Raw genomic sequence first — 21,798 nt, 5'->3', positions numbered from 1 at the left:
TTATTTGTCGTGGTAATCACCGTTCGCGGGTGTGATTTTTGTTCTTTTGATAGTAAAGCACTTGACACTATGAAGTTTGATGAGGTACTAGCACAGACTCAGCTGAACAAAACCATGGGGGAAGCATACCCCTGCCATAAGGTCAGACATACGCATATGCATAATGGAGGAGCATACCAGCAGAACCAGGTGCACACATGCATAGGGGAGTATACCAAGATCAGGCAAATGCATGCATTGAGGAAGCATACTGATAGAGAGAGGTAAACATATGAATGGGAGAGCATAGTCGCAGGGTCTGGCAGATGCATGCATGGGGTGTATAGCTACATGGTCTGGATGACACATGGGGGGTGGGAGCATAGCCCCAGGGTCTGGCAGATACAAGTGGGAGTGAAGGGGAGCATATTTACATTCTCTGGCATACGCATGCAGGTAGGAAATATAGCAACAGGGTCTAACAGATGCAAGCATGGGGGATCATTGCCACAGGACCTGGCAGATGCATGCAGGAGGATAGAGAATAGCCTTAGGATCTGGTGCACACATGCATCCAGTAGCATGGTCATGTAGATGTGTACATAGAAGAACATACCCACAAGGTTATGCAAATGCATGCATTGGGTAAGCATGCTCACAGTATCAGCAGAGTTTTACATTGGGGTAGCATGCTCACAGGGTTAAGCAGACATGTGGATGGGGGAGCATAGCTATAGGGTCTGGCAGATGCATGCATAAGGAGGCAGGAGATAGGAGATATGTCTGTCAGATGATACAACCAATGTCAGCCAATGTCAAGAGGTAGCTCCTGAGTAAGGGTGTACTGTTTTCTCTGCGCAAAATATCTTCATTAGCCTTAAAGAGAAAGGAGAGCCATGGAAATAGTGATGCAGTTGTCCAGTTGTCTGTTCTTGGGTACATTAAGAACTCCTTTAAGCAATGTCCCTTCTTCCATTGCCAAATGTGACGTCAGCTGGTGAGACAGAAGTAGCCATCAAAAAGAAGAAGTGGCAGTGGATAGAAAAGAACAAGTCAGGATTGCCTACTGAAGATAGTGCTATAGGGCTGTCTAAGTAATCAAGATTCCATAAAGGAGATCATTTCCTTTCGCCCACCTCAGCATGCACCCTGTCTAGGGTGTCATTTAGCCTCCTTCAGAACTATCCGAGAGAGGATTATCACAGACAGATGGTTACCAGATACAATTGCCTCAGGATAAGAATAGAGTTTATATCCTCCCCCATCTTCATGGGAATGCCCCCATTCTGGCAGTCCAGGTGTCTTCAGCTGCTTATGACCCAAGGCGCCGTGGAAAAAGATCCTTTTGAAGGAGTAGAGTATGGGGGGTTTGCTCTGTACTCTTCTTGGTTCCTGGAAATGATGGACATGAGTCTTTTTCTGCATCTCTCAAAATTAAACCCTTTCTTAAGTGTCCCAGAATTCAGTATACACACCCTGCAGTCCATCCTCCCTTTACCAAAATCCAAAGCTTATGTGATCACTATAGATTAGAAGGAAATATAGCAGTCTTTTTCCATTCAATGTGTAGCACAGGCGGATCCTGAGATTCAGGGCAGAGGACTTCCATTTCCAATTTGCTTCATTATGGGTTGGATTGTGTAGTGGTCCTGGAGTTTTCCACAAAATACCCGATGTTCTTCATGTTTCACTGTTGCAGTCATTACATTTGGGTAATCTGCTGGCAGGTTGCCTTCAGTCAGCCTGAATAACAAAGTCCTAGGTCCTGCGTTGGTTGCTGTCTCCTCTTCCATGATGTCAGGTCGTCAGGGGTATAAAACATGCAACCGGCGCCATTTTAATCAGTCTTTCTTGTTGCGCGGTGCCCAAAGCAGAAGTAGTTTGCAAGTACCGGTTGGCCGACTCCTGAAATTTTCGAGTTTCAGAACCAAAGTCTTCAAACTAAAGCTAAGTACCCCATTAGGGAAACTTTTTCTTGCTCCTTACCAATGTCAGTAAAAGTTAATAATTGCATTACTTGTGGGAAGCAAATACCTCATAAGGATTTTCATTTGTACTGTATTCCTTGCCTAGGCCCTGATCACAACGTGACTTGCTGTCAGTTTTGTGCTAAATTTAACCAACGCACTATTAAGCATCGGTATATTTTTGCTTCTAAATATTTTTGGTTCAAGATTTAACTACCCTGAAATGTCGTCGGTTAGCAATCAGACTACCGGAGTTCACAAAAACGCAAGGAAAAAGACAGAGACAGACCGTCGAGGTCCAAAACCGACGACGAAGCTTCTCCTAAGCCAGTCGCCAGTTTGCCAGTACTCAATGAGGCATTTCGCAGCCCCTGATACCCGCTACTTTTGAGTCGCAGGCCTCTACCGAGACCCATTTGGAGTCTGGTATGCCATGAGATTCGCAAATTACTGAACCCGCAGATGTCTCTCCCTTGGATGGGTCCGGAGTCGCTGAACAGGCACCGGCTTCTGAGGGTGTTTTCAGGCCTCAACATTTTTATATTAAACCGACACCATCAACAAAAACAAGGTCAAAAACAACTATGTCTAAAAAGCCAACGCATGAGCCATATGCTCAGGCCCCTATGCCTAAAAAACAAATGATCAAAATGGCTGAGGATTTAATTACCTTGATCTGGGATTCGTACACCCCCCCCCCCCCTCACTAAGAGGCCTAGGCAAGGCACTGATTATGAATCTTCAGATCAGGTTTCCATTTATTCTGATTCCTCTTCTGATCAGGAATTTTCTCTTCCACCTTATGAGGATTCTGATGCAGAGGAATCCATCCCATCTGCATCTCCCCCTGAGGATTACTCTTTTGGAGAGACTTTGCATACTTTAAGGGAACTTTTTCACTGGGAGAGTAAGGACATTTCTGAATCAAAAAAGAGGCTTAGGGATTTCCTTCTTCCTCAGCATAGGCCATTGGCAGTACCTGCTGTATTAGACATTGTTGATGATGTGTTCTTGGAATCAAGCATGGCTCCTGATTCCTTGCCTCCGGCTCCTAGTAAGCCAGACTGATATTACAGGGTTCCTGACTCCCACAAATTTCTTTTCAAAAATCCTGCTGCTGATCCTGGGACTATTTCTCAGGGTCCCAAGGGTGTTAAAGCTTCTACAGCCAAAAATCCTACCCCTTCTGATAGAGATTCCAGGGCGCTGGATAGATATGGGGTAAGAAAGTTTATATGTCTGCAACCTTGGCAATCAGGGCTTTAAACTGCCAGTTTCATATGCTTAAATATCAACAGCATGTTATGGACTTACTGAAACAGAAAATGATGTTGATTTCTGATTGTGTAGAAAATAAAGAGTTACACGATTTATTGCATTCAGCAGAACAAGTTGGAAAGCATACTTTGCAATGTGGTTTTGATTCCTTGGTGGCCTCTTGTAGGGCCACCGTTACTGTATCTGTGATAAGAAGGCATGCCTGGCTCAAGGAGCAAAATCTGCCTGATCATGTTAAAGCTAAATTGTTGGATGCCCCTTTGCAGCATGATACTCTGGTAATAAGGCAGAAGAGGTTTTAAAGAAAATGGAAGACAAAGCTAAATCTATGCAAACTGTAAAAGATTTCTTGCAAGTGCAGCCACCCATGTTCAGTAGGCACTGGCCTACTAAACATTCGTCCTTTCCTGTGTCCAACAGAGCCACTCAGGGCAAACCCGGGCACTCAAAAAGTCTCCAGATATCAATCACAAGAGATCTAACAGATCAAAGCAATGGGGTGCCTCCACCTCCAAATCTGGAGGTAACAAAGCACAACCCTACAGTAAGCAATCTCAATGACTTTCCTCTACCATCTCCAAGCACTTATCTTTTGGCAGCCCCCTTGGGGGGAAAACTAGCACTTCATGCTCAAAATTGGCAGTTAATTACCCAGGACAAGTGGGTATTAAATATAGTATCCCAGGGGTACAGATTTCATTTCCATACTTTACCAATTCCATACGGATGGCCGGATCTACCACAAAACCAGTGGGCAGAGGCCCAGAAACAAGTCATGTCCCTCATGGATATGGGGGCTATTCAGCCGGTAACAGAAAAGGAAAAAAGACAAGGATTTTATTCAAGACTTTTCCTGGTACCCAGAAAAGACAATTCATGGCATCCAATACTGAACTTATCGATTCTGAACACGTTCCTGAACATTCCAGAATTCAAAATGTTGACTTTACAATAGCTGCTGCGTATGCTAGGCAAGAATGCTTGGTTAGTAACTCTAGACTTAAAGAGGCATACCTGCATATCCCAATAAGGTAATCTTGCAGAAGATACCTCAGTTTCAAAGCAGATTTTTTGCATTACCAATTCTCTGCACTGCCCTTTGGCTTATCTACTGCACCCAAGGTCTTTAGAAAGTGCCTGGCACCAGTAATTGCATTCTGCAGACAAAAACATTAACATTTATCCTTATCTGGATGATTGTCTCATTCAGGCAGAGGACAAGGACACTCTTCTTCAAAATATGGCGTTTGTAAAAAGGCTTCTAGCATGCCTAGGGTACACCATAAATGAAAAGAAATCACAACTGGTACCCTGTGAAATAATTACATTCCTGGGTGCAAGCTTGAATACAACTGCCCAGATGGCTTACCTCATGCCAGACAAACAAATGCAATTGACAACATACTTCAAACAAATGGCAACAAAAACCCAGTTATCTGCAAGACAAATTCTGCAGGCTTTGGGTTTCATGACATCCTGCATTCTAATTCCATATGTGAGACTGCATATAAGGAAACTTCAGTGGTACCTAAAAAGTTTATGGAGTCAACATTGTCACAGCTTGGAAACAATGATTCCTCTCATTCCCTGCCTACAACAGGAGTTTCTTTGGTGGGCAGAGACATGTCACTAAAACAAGGAACTGTCATTCACTCTACCCCCTGCCACACAAACCTAACTACAGACGCATCAGTCTATGCTTGGGGGGCCCACCTGGCAGGGAGATGCATTCAGGGCAAATGGAGCCCAAACCATATGCATCTGCATATCAACCAGAAAAAAATGCTAGCTGTTCAGAATGCTCTGACAGCTTTCAAGGACTTACTTTATCCAGGACAACTACTGATAAAGATGGACAACACCACAGTTATGTGGTACATAAACAAGCAGGGGGGGTACCCATTCCTACCTCCTTTGAAGATTAGCCATGGCCTTGTGGAACACAGCCTTCACTTACCAAATACATCTTCAAGCTCAGTTCCTGCCAGGAAAGCAAAATACTCTGGCAGATGACCTAAGCAGAAACCTTATGGACCCGCACGAATGGAAACTGGATACACAAATCTTCAGCATGTTAACACAGAAATGGGGAAGCCCAGACATAGATACATTTGCCTCTCCCCAAAACTATCAGTTGGACAAATTCTGCCCAAGAACTCATCACAAAAAAGCATGGAAAGTGGGTGCTCTGTCCTTCAGCTGGAAAAACCTATCAGTCTAATCCTTTCCCTCTCTGCATCTACTCTCTAAGGTCTTACTAAAAGTCAGACAGGAAAAAACAGAAATGATTCTAATTGCTCCGGACTGGCCTCGCCAACACTGGTACCCGCTTCTAAGGAATATGTCACACCTTCCTCTGTGGTATTTGCCTCAAACACTTCATCTTCTGTCTCAACAGAACTATCAAATTCTGCACACTCAGCTCCAAACTCTGAATCTTGCAGCATGGCTAATCAACTAATTATTCAAACCACATCTCTCAGTAAACCTGTGATGGATGTCATTTTGGAAGCCAGAAGGCCTAGTACTAGAAAATCTTATGCTCATAAATGGAAGAGATTCTGTGCTTGGAACCAAGCACAAGGAGTAGACACAGCAAAGCCCAATATTCCTCAGATTTTACAATACTTAACTGAGATGCCTGACAAGGGCCTATCTTTTTCTTCAATAAAAATCCATGCCTCTGCCATCTCGGCTCATTACAACACAGAGCTTCCCCTCCTTTCTCATCCACTGCTAAAACAGTATCTCAGAGGGGCCAAAAATTGAAGGCCTCCCAGGAGAACACCAACATCTGCATGGGACCTCGTTTCTGTGCTGGAAAAACTCACGCTGCCTCCTTTTGAACCAGCAGCTACTGCGGATATAAAATATCTGTCTTGGAAGACAGCTTTTCTTTTGGCAGTCACTTTAGCTATAAGGGTTTCAGAACTACAGGCTCTCATGGCAGTGGAGCCTTTCATTATATTTTACCCGGACAGGGTGGCCCTCAGGACCAATCCTTCTTTTATGTCTAAGGTGGTATCCAGTGTGGCTCTTAACCAGACCATTCACCTTCCAACATTTTTCCCAAATCTGCAGAACAAGGGGGAGCGGATTCTGCATTCATTGGATGTACACAGACAACTAAGATTCTACTTAAACAGGACAAAATCTCTAAGAAGGTCTGAGCAACTACTGGTAGCATTTGCTGCAGGATCAGAGGGGAAGGCTATATCAAAGCAGACTATTTCTAAATGGATAAGCCACTGCATTAGTTTCTGTTATTTGCACCATGGTAAACCTGTGCCCAAGGGGATCAGATCCCATTCCACCAGGGCTGCCTCTACTTCAGCAGCCTTTTTCAGAGGGGTCCCAACCAAAGACATTCTAGAAGCTGCTACTTGGAGCTCTGTTCATACGTTCACAAAGCATTATCATTTACCTCTCTTCTCTAAATCCGGGGCAGGCTTTGCCGCTGCAGTCCTGCAGGGCCTTATAGCTGCTCCTAATGTTAGTTCCATCCTCCCATCCATAGCTTTGGGATTTTACCCAAATGTAATGACTGCAACAGTGAAACATGAAGTACAGAGTACAGTTGTGTACACTTAACCATAAATGTAGATGTTTGAGTGTATTCACTGTTGCAGTCCGGGTTACCCACCCGCCATCTCCCATTCTATACCTTTTCTTTCCTTCACTATACTCAAAAGCCTTTGTGGTATATTTGCTTTTAGTTGAAGGTCAATTTTATGTTTCTAAGGTGCATATATATATTTACAGTTTATTTATATATCTTTACTCCCCATTTGGGGGGCACCTGACATCTGGGGGCAAGAAAAAACGATTAAAATGGCATCGGCTGCATGTTTTATATCCCTGACGACCTGACGTCATGGAAGAGGAGACAGCAACCGACGCAGGACCCAAGACTGTTATTCAGGCCAACTGAGGGCAACCTGCCAGCAGATTACCCAAATGTAATGATTGCAACAGTGAATACACTCGAATATCTACATTTATGGTAAGTGTACACAACTGTACTGTCCTCGTAGTAGCATTCCTGAAGGCAAACATATCCACATCTACCCTTAACTAGATGACTGCCTGCTTCTAGCCCAACAAGAGGAGGACTTGCAGGTGTGCCCACTTTTTATTTATTTATTTATTTAACATTTGTTGACCGGGGCATTCTGACTAGGACAGAGCCTTATTTTCAGCGGAGACCCAGGGAGAAATGCTCCAGATGCATGTGTTTAGAATGTGGGAGGAAACCCACACGAATGCAGGTAAGATATGCAGACTCTGCACAGAAGGCACCCCAGCCGAGAATCGAACCGGAGAACCTATTGCTGTGAGGTGACAATGTTAACCACTGCACCACCCAATGTTAACTGTTGCACCACTTTGGCTGCAGAATTTGAGTTTTTCATTGAATTTTGCTAAGTCCAGTGTGATTCCCGTAACATCAGAGGTTTTCATGAGAAGCACCCATGGCACGTTCTCCACCAGAGCATTTCTGACATCTGACAAGATGATTTTCCTTTGACAGTTCAGAGCACAGGTTTTTCTCAAGACCCTGGTATACATGACTTTCATAATCCAGTAGTACCTAAAGAACATATGAGAAGTATGCATTCACCATCTGAGAAGGAGTTGACAGTGATTCCATGTGTATGGGTGGGCAGAACAGGTCAGGACAAATATTGGGATGTCTGTTCAGCACCATTCATCCAACCAGAGTCTAAGTACGGATGTTTCAGAAGTGCTTGGGGACCACACAGTTGCAGCCTCAAGGTGTATGGGCTGTAGTGCCCCACACATTAGAGAAAGTATATTATCATCAGCCCCCTTTTCTTTTCCAGTTTTTTTACATGGGTTTGGGGTGTTGTCAACTATCATCATCTTTCTCAGTTCAGTGCCACTCTCCTACCTTCTTCGACAGTCAAGCCTGGCTTTCACAGGTTTTCTCTCACACAGTCCATCCACTTTTTTGGTGGGCACCCTCATTTCCTCTTGCCTTCTTCCTAACTGTTCCAAATCTTCTTCACCAGCTTGTCTTCTGCTTTTCTGACCATGTACCCAAACCACCATAATCTGTTGTCTTTAACCCTCTGCATTTGGAGCTACTTTGGTTTTTGCTCTGATGTACTCATTTTTTTTTCATCTGTCCCACAGTGTGTATCCTCCCACCCATCTCGGGCACTTCATCTCTATCGCCTCCAGCATCCTCCGCTGCTCTCCTTTTACTGCCCAGGTTTCTGACCATACAGTACTACTAGTTGCACCACTGTTTTATATTTATTTATTTAACATTTGTTTACTGGGAAAGTCTGAATTGGAACAAAGCCAATTTTCAGTGGAGTCCCAGGGAGAAACACTTCAAATGCATGTCTTTGTAATGAGAGAGGAAACTGGAGCACCCAGAGAAAACCTACATGAATGCAAGGAGGACATAGGTTCATAGGTTCATACTAGGCTATCTGCCCGAGGGCATTTACAAGCCTAGCCCATAGTTTTGTGGCTTACGCCACCCCTTTAGTATGGGGAACTATACCCATTATTTTGCTGTGCCTCTGTTGAGCAGTGACACTGAGGTAATCCATGGGGTATATCTGCGATCTCCCATCCATTGGTCAAGATTTCTCTTGAACAAGGCCAGCGAGGTGCTCTGCCTCACATATACCGGGATTTTATTCCACAGCATAGGGAGTCTTTGGGTGATGAATCTATCCCTCCAGCGTGTCCTATTAATAGCCGTGTCGAGGTTTAAGTCTCCCGCCTTGTGGCTCTGACGGATCTAGATTCTTTGAGGTGAAGCATATTCATCAAATCTGGGTTTGACATGGCCTTGTATGTTAGGCAAAGGTCACCTCTGAGCAAGCGGTAAGCGACTGAATAGAGCTGGAGTTCTTTCAGTCGGGCAGCATAGGACAGATGTTTGAGACCCTTTATCCTTTTGGTGAGGAACTTTTGTGGCCTCTCCAGCTGCTGCAAGTGTCGGGTCAGATACATTCCGAATGGGGCATTGTACTCAATCATTGGTCTGATGAGTGATGAGTATAGGGAGACTATGACCTCCCTTGATCTAGATGAGAATCCCTTCATGATAAGGTGGGCAATGTAGAAGGTCTTCCTAACTAATTTAGCTACATGGGTGTCGAATGACAGACTACTATCAACCTGGGTCCCCAGGTCCCTGATAACTTCTTCTATGCTCAGTGGATTGCCACCTATTTGGTAGCTAGGGGTAACCTTGTTTTTCCGAAGGGTATGACTATGCATTTTTTGGCATTTAACTTTAGTCCATGGCTCTGGCACCAGTTATCCGTTTCTGTGAGACCCTTCTGAAGGATATCTGTGTCAGATGTGTTTTCTACTATGGCGCCAGTTTGCAGTCATCTGCAAACTTTGTCAGCCATAACCCTCCTGTGTTTGCTTGTACTTGGAAAAGTAGATGCCAAACAAGAGTGGGCCCAGGACTGAGCCCTGTGGTACACCACTTGTGACAGGCTTTGAGTCTGACATGGCGCCAGCAACTCTGACCCTGTGGGTTCTGTCACTCAGCCAGTTTGCAACCCATCTTGTGATGTATGGGTTAACATTTAAGCTGATGAGTTTTTCAATGATACCCGAGTGGGGTATTGTATCAAGGCCTTCGCCAGATCGAGGTAGGCTGTATGGACTGCCTTTCCTCATCAATGGCTTTGGTGACTGTTTCAAAAGTCAACCAAGTTTAGAAGGCATGATCTGCCTTTGACAAAGCCAAACTGGGATGGATCCAAAGTCTGCAAAATCCCTATGTCTTTATTTATGAGGTCCATTATGATCCTCTCCATGGCTTTGCAGATAAGGCTTGTCAAGCTAATGGGTCGGTAATTTCCAGGGTCAGTGGAGGCACCGCCTTTGTGAAGTGGGACCACAGTTGCAGTGCGCCACTCCCTGGGTACGTATCCAGAGGTAAGACTATGATTAAACAGCTGTCCTAGCTGTGGGTTTAATTCCTCATTGAGTTTGTGGAGCACACAGCCGGGGACACCATCAGGTCCCATGGATGCTGTGTTTTTTGCTTTGGAGAGAGCAGTTCTCACTTGGGCGTTGGAGATGTTTGGGGGCTGCAATCGCTGGTATAGATATCTCTCCTTTTGGGGGGGAGGGGTAGGAGAAGTTTGCACTGAACCTGTCAGCCAGTATGTTGGCAATGTCTGTAGGATCAGTAATCTTCACATCATTTTGAACTAGTTCTGAGCATATCTGGGAGGTTCCTCCCAGGTTTCTAACATAGCTAAAGAAGGCCTTATGATTGTCTTTTGAGTCTTTAGCTATTTTTCTCTCAAAATTTGCTTTGGATGATTTTATGAGAGCTCTTAGTTTTTTACTTATAGTGATCAAGGGTGTCTTACCTTTTAAGGATTTTGCTCTATCTTGTAGTAGCTTCCTCCTTTTGTTGTAGAGTTTGTTTATGGCTGGGGTCCACCAGACTGGACGCTTGCCTTTGGTACAAAGAGTCTTTGTTTTGCTTGGGATTGCCTTATCCATGCAGTCCTGCAGGTGCTGGTAGAAGGCATTTGTAAGTGATTCAGCGGCTTGAGTACTGTTTTCCGCTGCCTCGGGGCCTTAAAGGAGACCACACTAGTCTTTAGAAGTGTGAAGTCGGCTTTAGAAGTTCTTTACTGTGGTCTTTTTATTTCAGGTGGGGTGGGATGAGGACCTCCAGCGAGATTAGTTTGTGATCTGATCTCACCAGTGAGGGGTATACTTCGGTGTTGAACATTGTGCTCCCATGTTCGTGATGATGAGATCAAGTATGTTTTCTCCTCTTGTGGGATGGTGACTAGTTGTTCCATGGCATTTGAGTTTATGAATTCCAGGAACTTTTGGGCTAGGGTGTTTGGGCTTGAGTAGTGTTCCCAGTCTATATTAGGGTAATTGAAGTCACCTAGTATGATGGTGTTTGGTGATACATTTATCCCTCTAGTGTTTTCAGGAAGGCCATGTGAGGTTCCTGAGTTTGTGAGGGTGGCCTGTAACATGCTACAATTTGCAGAGCAGTCTTGCCTATGGTTAATTGCACCTGGATGGTCTCCGATGCATCGTGCGTTGCCACCAGTCTTGAGGTGTGGGTGTCTTTGATGAATATGGATACCCCCCCTCCTTTCTTGGTATTGTCCGGATTTTGGGGCCGGAACGCATGATAAGAGGTAAAACCTGATAGTGCTGGGGTGCTCTCAGGAGCCTTGAACCAGGTTTCTGTCACTGCACAGACATCGATGTTCTCCATACTGACTCTGCATTGAAGGCACCTCAGCTGAGAATCAAACTGGAGAACCTCTTGCTCTGAGGCGACAATGCTACTGCTGCACCACCGCGCCATCCTATATACACCTTACTTTTCAGCTTCTTTGGCATTCTTGTGTCATACACTACCTCTGACATGCTGTGCCATTTGGCTGCATCCCCTGTTATTCTAACTTTGACCTCCTCTTCTCAGTCACCCCTGCCAGATACTCAGAGCTGTTAAAATGTTCCACTGTTTTCCCTTCTATCTCAGTTCTCAGGTTCTTTTGATCTCCCCCATTTGTTGCCTTTACATCTGTCTAATCTGTACTCAGTTTCATCCCATGTGCCTTCAGTGTTGCATTCCATTCCCCTATCCTTTGCTGAAGTTCTTGCTCAGAGTCTGCTTGTAATGCCACATTGTCTGCATACAGTAACTTTGTTGTTCTGTCCCCTCTGACTTGTTTGCTAAAGTAATCCATCCCCAGTAAGAGCTGTAATGGGCTCAGAGCTGAACTGTGATACACACCCACTCCTACTGGGATCCCCTCTGTAAGACCGAACACTGTACTTCAGTCACTGGGTCCTTGTACATAGCCTGCACTATTTCTACCAATGTTTCTGGAATTTCAAACTGTGTTAGGACTGCCCAAGTCAGCTTTCATGGGACGTTGTCATGTGGTTTCTCCACATCTAGGAATGCTTAATGATACACTTTCCTGTCATCTCTAGCTTTTTCTCAGCTATCTGTCTCACTGCAAACATCAGGTCAGTCGTTATGCATCCTGATCTGAATCCAGACAGCTCATCTCCCATCTAATTTCTGCTACTCTGCATATTCATTTGTCAATCACCCCTCCAGAACTTTGATGCTGTGTGACAGGAGTTTGATACCTCTGTACTGTCCACATTTGTGGATACCCCCTTTGTTCTTATATACTGGTACTGGTATGCTTTTTCTCCAGTCATTTGGGATATGAGTTTCATTCCATATTGCTATAAGTATTCATAGGAGCCATTTCTCCCTTATTTCACCCAACATCTTCAAAATATCTGATGTTATGTTGTCCCTATCTTGCCTTCCTTCTTGTTGGTTGGGGTTTGGAGACAATCCTCTGGTCCGACTCGGACATATTCTAAAGCTCGAGAGCTTCCACTGGCTTGAGGCTAGACCCTATCCCATCATGCCTAGCGTGAGTTACCCAGATCTCATTTGCCATTTGAAGCTTCGAGATTGCTGGAGACTGGCTCAGGCTAAGTTTTTGATTTTCTTATTATATTTTTGCTCTAATTTTATAAAATCTTTGAGGAAGACTTTACTGTCGATTGTTAGTGTTTGCTATTAGGATCCCTATCTCTGTTTTTTGTTGTTGTTGCTCATGCTGTCGTTTTCCCTTCAGGCCTATATCCTTCCCTTACAAATCCATTTTAATTAGAGGATTCACCCTTTGCTTTTGGCTCATTTCAGTTAGACTGTTTCCCTTTTTTCCCTCCTTTCCCCCTTTCAGCTTAAGGAGTTACCCGTTTGAGTTAGAGGCTCTCCTCAGTTGGGGGAGTTGGCATTTAACTTAGAGGCTCTCCCCATTCCGTTTCTTTCTTTTAAAAAAAAAAAGAAAGAATTTAGATATAGTGCTGTTGTTGTTGTTGCGGTTATTGTACTTTTTGTTACTTGTAGCTGTCGTTTTGTGGTGCTTATTGCTGTTTGTGCCTGTCAATAATGTTGAAAGAAGCATCCAAAGAATCCAAGCCTTCTGGATTCAAAAAGTGCAACTCTTGCAACCAAAAAATGCCCCTGACTGATGGGCACACTAGCTGCGTTTATTGCCTGAGAGCTGTGCTGTCTTCCATTTGTCATGCTTTCAGCACTAGAATCCTGCAGGAGTGCAAAAACAAACACATATTGAGAGAGTTATGCCCTTTGACACACCAGTGGAAGAATCAAGGAAGAAAGCCAGACAAATCCTCTAAACCGACATCTTCGTTGGTTCTGACCTCAGAGCCATCAAAGCAGAAAGAGAAATCTTCAAGTTCGTCAGATCCGAAACCTCTCGTGTCTGACAAGACTTTATCTCCTGTGGTTCCTTTAGTGTCCTTGGAACTGTCTAGGAGTCACAAAAGGACAAGGTCTCCTTCCTTGGAACCGGTGTCACCACTGTCACCACTTCTCCAGTCTGTGGTGGACAGTCACCGATCATCCACCCATTCCTCTAGGTAGTCCAGAAACCTCTCAGACGATGATGTAGAGAGGGTGGTGAAGAGGCTACTCAAGACACCGGATCTCTCAAAAATCTTATCGATCCCAGCCCGTATGGATATGGAGCCGACTATTCAACCCCCGGATTGTCTATTCCTCCTTCAACTCACTTGAGTTTGGAGCCGGAGTGCATGGAAGTCATTGTGGTGGAACCATTGGTTCTGAAAACCTCTGGTCTCTCTGTTCCAACATCCGCTCTGATCTCCTCGATACCTCCTTCTGTCGAGGGATCTGGAGGCCCGACACTACCTCGTTGGCTCCGAAGGGGGGAACAGGATCATCGGACCTTTGTCCGACCGTACGCTGCCTCTCGAAGCTTCGGGGCAGGTGAGCTTGGCTCCCACATCAGCCTCTGAGCCATCGCCCTCGGTGTGGGAGATGTCTCTCGACTCTTTGGAGCTGGGGACCCTCTCAGGCTGGGATTGTGGTGCCTTCAAGGTAATGAGGAGTGTGCTGTCCTCTGACAGCTCCTCCTTCGGTTTTAGCTACCCCTATGGAGCCAGTGTCTTCCCTCACACCACCCCTCTATTCTAAGCACAGGGAACCAATGCCTCAGGATGCCTCATTGGGCGACCCCCCCCCCCGAGGAGGTCCCTCGGAAGAGGACATGCAAGAGGAAGAATGCAGACTCCCCCGAGTCTCTGACATTGGACACAGACTTGGAGGGCTCAGAAGGGTTCCCATGGTTCCCCTCTGAGGAGGTCTCATTCTCGAACATCCTGGAAATCTTCAAGCAGAGGGGTGGCTGGAAGTCCCTTTCCCCTTCTGAAGATGAGTCCATGTACCTGGATGCATTCAGTTCCTGATCTACCACCTCTTGGGTGTCTCCGGCCTTCAACCCACTGCTAGGGGTAGTGAGTTGAAAGGCGTGGAGCTCTCCACAGTCGATGGAACCAGTTCTGCAGAGGCCCAATAAGTTCATAACTGCACCAGACAGCAAACCTTTCCTGACCAAGGGCGTGCCAGTTGATGGTATGGTGATGGCAGCGGCCACAAAGAAGGAATTAACAGAAACCTCTACTTTTGTCCATCTGCCAAACAGAGAGTCCCGTACAATGGACAGATACAGGAAGCGTGTCTTTTCTTCAGCAGCCTTCACTCTTAGTTCACTGAATATTTATCCCATTTCACTCGTCTTCAGAGGGATCTCCTGAAAGAGCTAGGAGATACCCTACAGGATCCTACAGCTGCGGGAGCTACAGATAGAGCTGCATCTCAGCTTGCGACGTTATCTTCGGTAGTTAACTCCTCCATGCTGCTTATTTCCTATGCAGCCGATAGAGTGGGCAGGGCTGCAGTCACAGGAGTCGCCTTACGGAGACATTCCAGGATGTGCCTTTCTCAATTTGTGGAGCCCTTCAAGTCCTCCTTTACTAACGCCCCTTTTGATGGCTCGTCATTGGTTTGGGCCTAAGGTAAAAGACTCACCAGGTACGAGCAGGGTGCCAAGACTCTCTCTGCTGTGGGAGTATGTTTTTCCACGCCTACTAGATCTTATCCCAAAGGTCAAAAAGGTGGAAAAATGTGGTTCCAGAAATCCCAGGGAGTTTCGCCTGATGCACGTGGCGATTTTCCCCCAGGGCAGAGGGGGGAATAATAATGGGAGACGCCACCCTCGCAACAGAGGGGGTCTGCAGAGTCAGGGCGACAGAGATACATTCTCTGGCAGGCCCTTCCAGCGCTCCTGAAAGGAGGCCCGCTTGTCCACCTCTGGAGGCAGTCGGGGGAAGATTGTCACTGTACCCAGAAGCCTGGCAAAGTATCACAAAAGACTCATGGGTACAGTCGATCATATCCAGGGGATACAATATTCCTTTCTCCATTCCACCTCCCCCCCAGAAATCAAAAATCCATCCCAGAGGTGTCACCCAATCTAAGGGAACAAGCAACCGTAGAAGTTCAAAGGTTGCTAAGAAAATGAGTCATTCAAGAAGTCCCCGCAGACCAAATCAGGTCCGGAACTTACTCAAGGTTCTTTTTAGTGCCAAAGAAAACAGGGGACTAGAGGCCCATTTTGGATCTCAGCAGATTCAACAAGTCTGTCAGGAAGACAAAGTTCCAATTGGATGTGCTCCTTCGATCTCCAGGATGCATACTACCATATCAAGATGGACAAGCAGTCCAGGAGATTTCTACGCTTCTGGCTGGGAGTCAGTTACTACCAGTTCAGAGCTCTGCCCTTTGGCCTGACCACAGCTCCCAGGGTGTTCACCAAATGCATGGCAGTAGTCACGGCTCATCTGAGGCGTCTAGGATTCCAAGTGTTTCCATATCTGGATGACTGGCTCCTTACCTCCACCATTGAGCATCGACTAACCGAGACAAGGGACACCACAATCCGCCTCTGCTCTCAGCTAGGCATCACTATAAACTGCCCTGTTGCCCTGTCAGTATTGTTACATTTGTAGGAGCAGATCTAGATACCAAAGACATGATAGCAAAATTGCCTCAGGAGAGGATGTCGATCATTCAACACCAGGTTGCAATTTTAATCGGAGGAAAAAAGACTCAAGCAAGATTTGTTATAAAGGTCCTGGGCTCAATGGTGGCAGCAATAACGCTAGTTCCCTTGGCGCTCTTCCACATGAGGTTATTACAGTGGCTCCTGTTTGTTAAATGGTCCATGCAAGATCTACCCATGTCCCACAAAATTCTCATCACGGAGACCTGCAAGAAGGACCTAAAATGGTGGCTTTAGTCCATGCAGCTGACGATAGGCAGACCGTTTGTCCTCCCCCAACCATTGGCCAAAGTGACCACGGAAGCTTCCCAGATAAGAGGGCGGGCATTATCTGGGACATAATGTTCATGGGACTTGGCAACAACACGAGTACTACTTGCACATAAACGTCCTAGAGATGAGAGCAGTGCTCCTGGCATTGCAAGCACTTCACAGCTCTCTCCCCATGGGGATGATTGCAATTCAGACAGACAGCATGTCACTGGTATGGTACATCAACAAGCAAGGCGGAACCAGATCCCACCCCTTGTGTCGAGAGGCTGTAAGAGTGTGGCAGTGGGCAATGTCTTCCCAACGCTTTCTGATTGCGATGCACATTGCTGGGAAATCCAGCTTGATAGCGGACAAGCTAAGCAGGGCTATTCTTATGCCTCACAAGTGGTCCCTGAAACAGGATATTGCGAACCAGATTTTTCACAAATGGGGCCAGCTTTGCTACGATCTTTTTGCCACATCCATCAATGCCAAGTGCAGCAGCTATTTCGCCCTAGTCCCCCCACTGGGACAATCACCCAGGGATTCACTTGTTCACGATTGGCCCCCGGGACTTCTGTATGCCTTTTCCTTGTTCCCTCGGATACCCAAGGATGTTCATCGTGCATACAGCTGCAGTCATAACAGATGGGTTATCCTGCCGTCAGGCGGGTCCTCGGTCGGCCGAATTCCAAAGTCTAGGTCCGGCGTCGGTTGTCGTCGCTTCTTCCCTGACGTTAGTGCGGCAGGGGTATAAAAGAGGCAGCCGATGCCATTTTCTCCAGTCTTTCTTGCCGCGCGGTGCCTGAAGCAGAAGCAGTTCGCAAGTGCCGGTCGGCCAGCTCCTGAGATTTACGAAAGTATTTCAGCCGAAGTCTTCTTGAAAGCTAAGTACCCCGTTGGGGAAACTTTTCTTGCCTCAGACTGATGTCAGACAAAGTTAATAATTGCATTTCATGTGGGAAGCAAATACCGCATAAGGATTTCCTCTCTTTCTGTATACCTTGTGCTAGATTCAATAAGCGTACTATTAAGTGTCGGGCGGAGTTCGCCCTTCACTTTTTTGGCAAAAATGTAATTATATTATGTCGTCGGATACTCCGACTCCAGTTTTGAGCAAAAAACGCAAAGATAAGGACTGATATATGAGGTTCGCACCACCTACTGAAACCACGCTAAGGCCGACTACCGGTTCTCCGGTACTCAGCGAGGCGCCTACGCAGCCCCTGAGTACCAATGACAATGCATTACCGGTGTCTTCAGTACCCGAGGTCGCAGGCTCCTCGGCCCCCAATCCTACTACAGATCCCGACGCCACTCCTGGTGGGGAAACTCAGAATTTAGACAGGCCTGCCATTTCTCAAGGGGTCTTCAGGCCTTCCTCCTTCTCTAGTAAAGCCTTTACTAAATCTAAAGCAGCCATGAAAACCAAAAAACAGGTTCTTCAGACCCCCTCTCAAGGCACCATGCCTAAAAAACCAGATGCTTAAAATGGCTGAGGATTTGATTACTCTTATCAGGGGTTCTCAACCCCCCTCTGACAAAAGGCCCAGATTAGAGGAAGACTACCCTTCCTCAGATCAAGCTTCTATTACCTCAGAACTATCTGAGGACCAGGATTATGCCTACTCTCCATTCAGTAACTCTGATGCAGAGGAGTATATTCCCTCGGTCTCCCCCCCTGAGGACTTCTCTTTTGGGGAAACCCTGCATACATTGAGGGAACACTTTCACTGGGAAGGCCAAGATTACTCAGATTCTAAGAAAAGGCTCAGGGAATTTCTTCTGCTCCCCCAGCATAGGCCTCTGGCTATCCCTCCTGTTTTAGATATATTGGATGATGTGTACACAGAAGCCAGCCTTAATCCTGATTCTTTGCCTCCAGCTCCTGTTAAACCAGACAGGTATTACCGGGTTCCTGATTCTCAACAGTTCCTATATAAAAGCCATACTGCTGACCCAGAAACAGTTTCAAAGGGTCCCAAGGGAATTAAGGCCTCTATTGCTAAAAATCCATTACCTTCAGAGAGAGATTCCAGAGCTTTAGAAAGGTGGGGGGAAAAGGTGTACACCTCGGCCACTTTAACCATGAGGGCATTAAACTGTCAGTTCCATATGTTAAAGTATCAACAGTTTTTGATATCTCAGCTGAAAAGCAAGATGACACAAGCAGAACAACCAGATTTAAAAGAGTTGCAGGATTTGTTGCATGGTGCAGAGCAAGTGGGTAAACATACCTTGCAGTGTGGTTTTGATGCTTTAGAGGCCTCATGTAGAGCTGCTGTTACGGGGTCTGTTATACGTAGGCATGCTTGGCTCAAAGAGCAAACCTTACCAGATCATGTCAAAGCTAAATTATTAGATGCACCTCTTCAAAAAGATGTATTGTTTGGTGTTAAAGCTGAGGAGATGCTAAAGAAAATGGAGGAAAAAGCGAAATCAATGCAAACAGTGAAAGATTTCCTGCAGGTACAGCCTCCACATTTCAGCAGAAACTGGCCTTCAAAAAATTGGTCCTTTCCAGCCACGGACAGACCTCAAAGGGGCAGATACAGGCACCCAAGGGGCAGTGGGCAACCTCAAGGATCCTTCAGAGCCAGACAGTGGCAAGCACCAACCCCAAGAGGTGGAGAAGACAGATCACAGTCTTTTAGAAAACAGACACAATGACTTCCCCCTACACCTGCCAAGCAAAGCTTTAATGGCAGCACCTTTGGGCAGAAAATTGACATTATTCTCAAAAAATTGGCAAATTGTTACAAAAGACAAATGGATTCTGGACATTATAGACAGAGGCTACAGGTTCCACTTTCACACCCTTCCAAAAATGAGAGGCATGCCAAACCTGCCACAAAATCAAAGGGCAGAGGCACAAAAACAAGTTTCAGCTCTCATGGATATGAAAGCAATTCAAGAGGTACCTGCAAAAGAACAAGGTCAAGGGTTTTATTCCAGACTATTCCTGGTACCGAGGAAAGACAAAGATTGGAGACCTATCTTAGACCTATCCATCCTAAACACATATCTACAGGTGCCAAAATTCAAGATGCTCACATTACAGCAGCTTCTTCCCATGCTGGGCAAGGAGTCTTGGCTGGTAACATTGGACCTCAAGGAGGCATACCTGCATGTCCCTATCAGACAAGATTGCAGAAGATACCTCAGATTTCTTGCAGGTTCAACCCATTACCAATTCTCTGCATTGCCCTTTGGCTTATCTACTGCGCCCAGAGTGTTTACGAAATGCCTGGCATCAGTAATCGCCTTCTGCAGACTACAAGGGATACAAATCTACCCATATTTGGACGACTGCCTGATCCAAGTGGACAGCAAGGACATACTACTGCAGCACCTGGCATTTGTAATAAAACTGTTGAACTTCCTGGGATACACAGTCAATAAAAAGAAATCAAAACTAATACCCTCTCAACAAATAATTTTCCTGGGTGACAGCTTGGTTACAACCACCCAGATGGCCTACCTCACGCCAGACAAGCAAGGGCAACTGTCTCAATACTTCAGAAAAATGGCAACTTACACCAGGCTAACTGCAAGGAAAATCCTGCAGGCTCTGGGATTCATGGCATCTTGCATCCTACTAATCCCATGTGCAAAGCTGCATATGAGGAAACTTCAGTGGTACCTGAAAAACTTATGGTCTCAACACAGCCACAGCTTGTAAACAATTATCCCACTCATTCCATGCCTTCAAAAGGAATTTTTTGTGGTGGACTCAAGCTTGCCAAAGAAACACAGGTCTTCCTTTCTGTGTACCTCAAGCAACTCAAATCATCACAACAGACGCCTCAGACTACACCTGGGGAGCACACATGACAGATCAGTGCATTCAGGGAAAATGGACCCGAAAAGAGAAGCACCTTCACATCAACTAAAAGGAAATGCTAGCCGTGCAAAAGGCTATTATGACCTTCAAAGACCTACTGCATCCAGGCCAGCTATTGATAAGGACAGACAACACCACAGTGATGTGGTACATAAACAAACAGGGGGGAACTCATTCATACCCCCTGTGCAGGCAAGCCATGAACCTATGGAACACAGCACTGGAATTGCAAATTCAACTGCAGGCACAATTCCTGCCAGGGAAGGAAAACACACTGGCAGACAACCTAAGCAGAAATATGACAGATCCACACGAATGGAAGTTGCATCCTCAACTTTTCACAAAGATAACTCAGGCATGGGGACAGCCAGACATAGATCTCTTTGCTACCCACAGAAATTGCCAGTTGAAAAAATTTTGTTCAAGGACCTATCATCCACAGGCCTGGAAAGTGGACGCACTTTCCTTCAATTGGGCAACCTTGACAGTCTATGCATTCCCGCCTCTTCCTCTGCTGCCCAAAGTTCTATTAAAAGCCAGAGCAGAGAGGCCGAAAATGATTCTCATCGCTCCAGACTGGCCAAGACAACACTGGTATCCACTCCTGAGGAGCCTGACAAGTTCCCCACCATGGATCCTACCTCTAGTCCCTCTTCTGTTGTCCCAGCACAACTACAAAACCCTTCACAGCCATCTCAAAACACTAAATCTAGCTGCATGGAGAATTCCTTGATTTCCCAACAGTTTCTCCTCTCCACGGAGGTGCAGGATGTCATCTTGGAGGCCAGAAGACCTTCTACTAGAAAGGCTTACTCCGCCAAATGGAAACGATTTTGTGCCTGGAATCAAGAAAAGGGACAGAATCCTTGGGTAATAAATATACCTCAAATTTTACAGTACCTAGCTGAGATGTTAAACAATGGACTTTCCTTCTCCTCCATCAAGATCCATGCTTCAGCCATTTCTGCACAATAGAACACAGATCCTCCATTATTCTCTCACCCTCTCTTAAGGCAGTTCCTCAGAGGGGCAAAGAATTTAAAACCCCCAAGGAAACCACCAGTCCCTGCTTGGGACCTCAACTACGTATTGGAAAACTGACCCTTCCTCCCTTCGATCCAGCTTCTTCAACAGAGTTACAGTACTTGTCATGGAAAACAGCCTTTCTTCTGGCTCTCACCTCAGCACTCAGGGTTTCGGAGCTACAGGCCCTCATGGCTGTGCAACCATTCATCATTTTCCATCAGGACAGAGTTTCCTTACGAACCAATCCTACCTTTATGCCAAAGGTGGTATCCAGTGTAGCTTTGAATCAGACTGTCCACTTTACCTACCTTTTATCCTAATCCACAAAACAAAGGGGAAAGACTACCACATTCCTTGGACATTCACAGACAACTTCGTTACTACTTGGACAGAACAAAGCCATTCAGGAAATCTGAGCAACTCTTTGTGTCCTATGCTGTAGGTGCTCAGGGAAAGGCTATTTCCAAACAGACAATTTCAA

The 21,798-nt window shown here is 45.8% G+C and overlaps 1 protein-coding gene across 1 annotated transcript in view; it reads left to right on the top strand.

Moving 5' to 3' along the window:
* The window catches only part of DUS1L (dihydrouridine synthase 1 like), a 1,030,374-nt gene that overhangs the window by 813,482 nt on the left and 195,094 nt on the right, over positions 1–21,798 (top strand). The gene's annotated exons all lie outside the window — the stretch shown is intronic.

The sequence above is a fragment of the Protopterus annectens genome, chromosome 4.part0, assembly GCF_019279795.1.
Source record: "Protopterus annectens isolate FY-2018-M chromosome 4.part0, PAN1.0, whole genome shotgun sequence".
Lineage (NCBI taxonomy): Eukaryota > Metazoa > Chordata > Ceratodontiformes > Protopteridae > Protopterus > Protopterus annectens.
This window is presented reverse-complemented; position numbering and strand designations above follow the sequence as displayed.